The sequence below is a fragment of the Triticum aestivum genome, chromosome 2B (assembly GCF_018294505.1).
Source record: "Triticum aestivum cultivar Chinese Spring chromosome 2B, IWGSC CS RefSeq v2.1, whole genome shotgun sequence".
Taxonomy (NCBI): domain Eukaryota; kingdom Viridiplantae; phylum Streptophyta; class Magnoliopsida; order Poales; family Poaceae; genus Triticum; species Triticum aestivum.
Genome location: NC_057798.1, coordinates 17,945,438 through 17,953,395, shown reverse-complemented (window position 1 = coordinate 17,953,395; position 7,958 = coordinate 17,945,438).

Below are 7,958 nucleotides of genomic sequence, written 5' to 3'. Positions count from 1 at the left end.
TTCCACCCGGGTCTGCTGGGCCAGGGGTGGGGCTGGTCCTGCACTGCTCTGGAGATGGCCGCCGGCGTGGGCGTGAACTGGTGCGCCACTCCGCCGCGGTCACCGGAGCGGGAGGCCTCGCCACGGGAGGAGGTGGCGCAGGCACCTCCGTCCTTCCAGGCCGCCCTCGTGTACCACACGCGGCCGCCCCACCTCTGGACGCCATCGGCCTACGTCGACCTCGTCAGCGATGACGACGACACCGGCGGCCACTGATGAAGACGGCGAGGGCCATGGCATCAACGGGTGCGGCTGGAGCATGCGGCGGCGTTTTTTATTTTTTATGTTAATTGTGGCACTGTATGAACTGCTAAACTGGGCCGTTTTGTAGCCGTGCCCCCCTAACTAAGTTTATGTTTATTAAATTGCGCTTATTTATTTATTTAGTCATTTTATTTACGTTTTCTTATTTTTTTAATCATGTCCAACGCAGACGTGATTTGGGGTGCGGCCGCGCGGTGGGTGATGGGGTTATGTACCTAGGGTAGGGTCATGGACCTGATCCAAGTAACTTACCCAAGGACATCCTCAGAAGAGGTCGCCTTTCAGTCGACCAACGAAGGACTCACTCGACTGACTTGAAAGACTCGACCATGAAGACTCACTCGACCACCAGGAGGTCAAGAGGCACCCCGCACTGCAACGGCCTGTAATTAAGTAGGCTTTATGGTAGTAAAGACACTTTATGTGGGGCGTTACCAGTAACGCCCCAGACTTAACTCACCTTAAACCCTCTCCTACGTGGGCTGGCTGGGGTCCTGGCGCACTCTATATAAGCCACCCCCCTCCACAGGCAGAAGGGTTCGGCACCTTGTAACTCATATACTCATAATCCACTCGACCGCCTCCGGGCTCCGAGACGTAGGGCTGTTACTTCTTCCGAGAAGGGCCTGAACTCGTACATCCCTTGTGTTTACAACCTCTTCATAGCTAGGACCTTGCCTCTCCAAACCTACCCCCCACTCTACTGTCAGGCTTAGAACCATGACAGTTGGCGCCCACCGTGGGGCAGGTGTTTTAGCGATTTTGTGGAGAAGTTGCGATTCTTCCGAGTACTTTCATCATGGTGTCTGCTGGAGTTTTGGTCGGGGGTCAAGAGATCCGTCTCGGCACTCTCACCTTCATCGCCGACGACTCCGCGTGGCTCCAGGAGGCTCCACTCGACGTAGATGCGCTCCCCGTCCGCGGTGCGACGCATTTTCATGCATGTGTCCGCGGCGTTCTGCTGCGGCAACCGTCGACCCAGTATCGGTCGGCTCCTCCATCGTCCACCCTCCCGGTATCCCGCCAGCACAAGCGCTCGGGCCGGTCGAGGCTTCAGCGATGGGTGAGGCACGCGGTGGCTCGCCAATCGGCCACCACCCAAGTTGCGGCAATCGAGCCCGACGAATCTCTCTACGGCTTGTTCGATCTGTCGACTGGCTCCGTAGAGACTGCATCCGAGTGCGGTAGCAGTGATCCAGCGGCGGAAATCTTGATGGTCGACGGGCCCCGCAGTCCCCCTGGCTTCGCCCGTGATGATGGAGCAGGTGACGGAGGCGACCCCGCACGACGCCACGAAGAGTACCAGCCCGAGCCACTCGACTCTCTGCAAAGAGAGGAACTTCGCCGCAGGAACGTGGATGCCCTGCGTACTCCCATCGCAGGAGAAACCCCCGAGGCTCGTGCCTTGGAGGAGGCGCGTCTGGCCAATTTGGCCGAGCGCACTCGACTGGAGAATCTTCTGCGAGCACTCGACGAGCGCACGCGGCAACGAGTTCCCGACACCAGTCGACGTCAACTCTTCCCGCCGACTCAGGTATGTCGAACCCCAATTCAGAATTTAGCAGTTGCGACCCGTATAGCAGAGTCCATCCAGCCTTCGCAGTCAGAAGTTGGCAGAGGTTTGCTGCAGATCAGGGATCTGCTCCGGGCAGCAGGAGATCAGAATTCAGCCGTGTCTCAGTCGCGCAACAGAATTCACAGTCGATCCGTCACTGTGAATACGGTTCAGTCGGCTCACAGCCCCAGATCGCCTCCGCGGCGTGAAGGGCGCGAGAATCGGCGAGATCAATATGGCGACAGACTCGACCGAGATGATAGGCGTCGAGTGCCCAATTCCCCTCCGAGGGGTGGGTCTTACGCTCCTCGGCAGCCAGATAACATGCGTCAGTACAGTACAGGGCGAAGGGTTCCAGTCGACCCCAGAGAACCAGGCTTCGACGCGCGATCCATTATCGTGCAAGGTTTGGTCGACCGGAACAGAGCCCATCGGGGCGGACTCAACAGAGATGCGCCCACAAGCAGTCGAGTGCATGTTTCTGGTCCTGAATGTTTCAGCAGAGCTATCAGAGCCGCAGTTATCCCTCCCAATTTCAGGTTGGCAACAGGAGTCAGCAAGTTCACTAGTGAGTCTAAGCCTGAAACTTGGCTTGAAGACTACCGAGTGGCAGTTCAGATTGGTGGTGGGAACGACGAGGTGGCCATGAAACACTTGCCCCTCATGCTGGAAGGTTCTGCCAGGGCATGGTTGACTCAATTACCTCCTAGCAGCATTTACACTTGGGAAGATCTGTCCCGAGTGTTCATCAGAACATTTGAAGGAACTTGCAAGCGACCAGCTGGATTGACAGAGTTGCAAGTCTGCGTGCAGAAGGCTAATGAGACCCTCAGAGAGTATATTCAGAGGTGGATCACTTTGCACCACACTGTGGAGAATGTGTCTGATCATCAGGCAGTCTGCGCCTTCAAGGATGGCGTCAAGAACAGAGAACTGAGTTTGAAATTTGGTCGAACCGGTGACATGACCTTGAGTCGGATGATGGAGATTGCTACCAAGTACGCCAACGGCGAAGAAGAAGACCGACTCCGAAGCGGCAAGCACAAGCCGAGTCAGTCGGAAAAAGGAAACACCAGTCGGAAACAGAAGCGGAAGGCTGAACCAGCAGCTCCTGGAGAGGCTCTGGGCGTGACTCAGGGAAAGTCTAAGGGGAAAGCAAAAGGATCCTGGAACCCCAAGAAGGTAAAGGATAAAGAAGGGAACGACGTGATGGATATGCCATGTCACATCCATATGAAGAAAGACGAAGAGGGGAATATCATCTACCCGAAGCACACCACTCGCCAATGTCGACTCCTGATCCAGCAGTTTCAGGGAAAACAGTCTAAGGACAAGGAGAAGGAGTCAGACAAGGCCGAAGACAAGGAGGACAGTGAGGAGGGATATCCGCATATCAACTCCACTCTGATGATCTTTGCAGATGTGGAAAGCAGGAGTCGACTGAAAGTCATTAACCGAGAGGTGAACATGGTTGCCCCCGCAAAAGCAAATTATCTGAAATGGTCCCAAACTCCCATCACATTCGACCAATCTGATCACCCGACTCATATTGCCACCCCTGGGAGGCAAGCTTTGGTGGTCGATCCAGTTGTCGAAGGCACTCGACTGACAAAGGTGCTGATGGATGGTGGAAGTGGGCTGAACTTGTTGTATGCAGACACACTGAAAGGAATGGGCATTCCGATGTCCCGACTGAGCACTAGTAACATGAGCTTTCATGGAGTTATACCAAGGAAGAAGGCTGAGTCACTCGGCCAAATAGCTTTGGATGTGGTGTTTGGTGATTCGAAACATTTTCGCAAAGAAAAGTTGACGTTTGAGGTCGTGGATTTTCAGAGTGCATATCATGCCATTTTGGGGAGACCAGCTTACGCACGGTTCATGGCTCGACCATGCTACGTGTACCTCAAATTGAAGATGCCCGGCCCCAAAGGAGTGATCACTATCACCGGTGATCGGAAAAAGGCAGAAGAGTGCTTTCAGAAGGGCTCCAAGATTGCCGATTCCCAGGTAACAGCGGTCGAGTTCGAAGAATACAAGCAAAACGCAGATCCGAGTGACTTGCTGCGATCAAAGAAACCCGCCACAGAGTCTGCATTCCAGTCGTCCGGTGAGACGAAGCCTGTTCACATTCACCCGACCGACCCCGATGCAGCTCCGACCCGCATCTCCACAACACTCCACCCAAAATAGGAAGAAGCGCTCATCCAGTTCCTCCGTGAGAACTGGGACATTTTTGCATGGAAGCCCACTGACATGCCAGGTGTTCCCAGGGGACTGGCTGAGCATCGCCTAAGAGTCGACTCATCTGCAAAACCAGTCAAAGAGCATCTTCGGCGGTCCGCCGTCCAGAAGAGAAAGGCCATTGGTGAAGAAGTGGCTCGACTGTTGGCGGCAGGATTTATCCGAGAGATATACCACTCTGAGTGGCTCGCTAATGTCGTCATGGTTCCTAAGAAGGACAAGTCGCTCCGAATGTGCATTGATTTCAAGCACATCAACCGGGCCTACCCGAAAGATCATTTTCCTCTCCCTCGCATAGATCAAATTGTTGACTCGACCGCGGGATGCGAGAGGCTATCTTTTTTAGATGCCTACTCCGGGTACCACCAGATCCGTCTGTACGGACCCGACGAGGTAAAAACAGCTTTCATCACTCCATTCGGGTGCTTCTGCTATATCACCATGCCATTCGGCCTCAAGAATGCCGGAGCCACATTTATGCGAATGATTCAGAAGTGTCTACTCACTCAAATCAGTCGGAATGTGGAAGCATATATGGATGATATCGTTGTCAAGTCACGAAAAGGTTCCGACCTGCTCGCTGATCTCGCCGAAACATCTGCCAACCTCAGAAGATATGATATCAAGCTCAATCCATCAAAGTGCACATTTGGAGTTCCTGGTGGCAAGTTACTCGGTTTTCTCGTTTCTGAACGGGGAATCGACGCTAACCCAGAGAAGATTGGCACTATTCTCCGAATGAAACGCCCTGTGCGAGTGCACGATGTCCAGAAGCTTACTGGATGCTTGGCCGCATTAAGTCGATTCATCTCACGACTCGGTGAAAAGGCATTGCCTCTTTACCGACTGATGAAGAAGACAGACAAGTTCGAGTGGACTCCAGAAGCTGATGCAGCGTTTGCCGAGTTAAAAACTCTGCTCTCCACCCAGCCGGTGCTTGCTGCTCCAATCAGCAAAGAGCCTCTGTTGCTCTATATCGCAGCCACAGGACAAGTCGTCAGTACTGTACTAACGGTCGAGCGGGAAGAAGAAGGAAAAGCTCTCAAAGTTCAGCGCCCAGTGTATTATTTGTCTGAAGTCTTGACTCCATCCAAGCAGAGATATCCTCATTATCAGAAGCTTGTGTATGGAATATACATGACCACAAAGAAGGTTGCTCATTATTTTTCTGATCATTCCATCACAGTCATCAGCGACGCTCCACTATCAGAGATTTTGCACAACAGAGATGCAACTGGTCGAGTGGCCAAATGGGCGATTGAACTTCTTCCCCTTGATATCAAGTTTGAGGCAAAGAAAGCCATTAAGTCCCAGGCAATAGCAGATTTCCTCGCCGAGTGGATTGAACCGCAGTAGCCGACTGAAGTTCACTCGGAGCATTGGACCATGTTCTTTGATGGATCTAAGATGTTGAATGGTTCCGGTGCTGGGGTTGTCCTGGTTTCCCCCAGAGGAGATAAGCTCAGATATGTGCTCCAGATTCACTTTGATTCCTCCAACAATGAGGCAGAATATGAGGCCCTCTTATATGGGTTGCGCATGGCCATTTCACTCGGCGTCCATCGCCTGATGGTCTATGGCGACTCGGATTTAGTGGTCAACCAGGTGATGAAAGAGTGGGACGTGAGAAGCCCAGCCATGACTGGATATTGCAGTGCAGTGAGGAAGCTGGAAAAGAAGTTCGAGGGGTTGGAACTTCATCATATACCCCGACTGAAAAATCAAGCAGCTGATGATCTAGAAAAGATAGGTTCCAAGAGAGAAGCCATTCCGAGTGGTGTGTTCTTGGAGCATATACACACTCCGTCAGTCAAAGAAGATCGTTTCACCGAAGAAACTCCACAGCCCAAGAGTGCCATAGATCCGACTGAAGTTGAAGTCCCAGCGGTGGTCGACTTGATCATGGAGGTTTTGGTGGTCATTCCCGACTGGACAGTTCCGTATGTCGCATATATCCTGAGAAAAGAGCTTCCGGAGGATGAGGAAGAGGCTCGACAGATCGTCCGTTGATCTAAGGCCTTTACCGTAATCAAAGGACAATTATACAGAGAAAGCGCGACTGGAGTTGGTCAGAAGTGCATAACACCAGAAGAAGGTCGACTCATCCTCAATGATATTCACTCGGGGACCTGTGGTCATCATGCGTCCTCTCGGACCATCGTGGCCAAAGCATACCGAGCCGGATTTTACTGGCCAAAGGCGAATGAGATGGCAAAAGATATAGTGGATAAGTGCGAGGGATGTCAGTTCTACTCGAATATGTCGCACAAGCCTGCGTTGGCCCTGAAGACCATCCCACTCGTCTGGCCTTTCGCAGTATGGGGACTGGACATGGTCGGTCCTTTGAGAACAGGACGAAGTGGCTTCACGCATGTACTGGTGGCAGTCGACAAGTTCACCAAGTGGATCGAGGCTAAACCAATCAAGAGCCTTGACACCGGTACTGCTGTTAGCTTCATCAGGGAACTAATATTCAGATATGGAGTCCCGCACAGCATCATTACGGATAATGGGTCGAACTTTGACTCAGAGGAATTCAGAGCTTTCTGCAACTCCCAAGGCACACGGGTCGACTACGCTTCAGTCGCCCATCCGCAGTCGAATGGACAAGCAGAGCGAGCTAATGGACTGATTCTTAAGGGATTGAAGCCTCGACTGATGCGTGATCTCAAACACGCGGCTGGAGCTTGGGTAGACAAACTTCCCTCAGTGCTTTGGGGGCTGCGAACCACACCTAATCGGTCGACCGGAAGAACTCCATTTTTCTTGGTCTACGGAGCTGAAGCAGTTCTGCCGAGTGATCTTCTCCACAATGCTCCTCGAGTTGAAATCTACAACGAAGCAGAGGCTGAACAAGCGCGGCAGGACGCAGTCGACCTTTTGGAGGAAGAAAGGGAGATGGCTCTGATCCGCTCGACCATCTACCAACAAGATTTGCGTCGTTTCCACGCCAGAAATGTGAGAGGTCGAGCCTTCCAGGAAGGGGATTTAGTTCTTCGAGTGGATCAGCACAAACCACACAAGCTTGCTCCTTCTTGGGAAGGCCCCTTCATCGTCACCAAGGTTCTCCACAACGGGGCGTACCGTCTTTACAACGTCGAGCATAATATCGACGAGCCCCGAGCTTGGAACGCGGAGCTACTCCGCCCATTTTACACTTAAGTTTTATCACTCGGATGAGTTGCAATAAAATACTTCTGCAGTTCATGGACCTCAAAATAATAGTGTCATAGTTCCTCCATAATTTCTGTCACTTTTTATTTTTGTCCAATAAAATTCCCCCTCAGTGGGTGACTTAGCCGCGAATCCGTTTCGCCTAAGTTTGTAAAAATCCTACCGAGTGGTGAGCCAGACTCCCACTCGGAGGCTTAGCTGCGAATCCGTTTCGCCTAAGTCATAAAAATCCTACCGAGTGGTAAGCCAGCCTTCCACTCGGAGGCTTAGCTGCAGTCCAAGGACTCGCCTAAGTTTATCAAAATCCTACCGAGTGGTAAGCCAGACTTCCACTCGGAGGCTTAGCTGCAGTCCAAGGACTCGCCTAAGTTTGTAAAAATCCTACCGAGTGGTAAGCCAGCCTTCCACTCGGAGGCTTAGCTGCAGTCTAAGGACTCGCCTAAGTTATAAAAATCCGACCGAGTGAAGAGCAGACCTCTCACTTGGGGGCTTAGCTGCAGTCCAAGCACTCGCCTAAGTTACAAAAATCCTACCGAGTGAAGAGCAACCCTCTCACTCGGGGGCTTAGCTGCAGTCCAAGCACTCGCCTAAGTTATAAAAATCCTACCGAGTGACGAGCAACCCTCTCACTCGGGGGCTTAGCTGCAGTCCAAGCACTCGCCTAAGTTATAAAAATCCTACC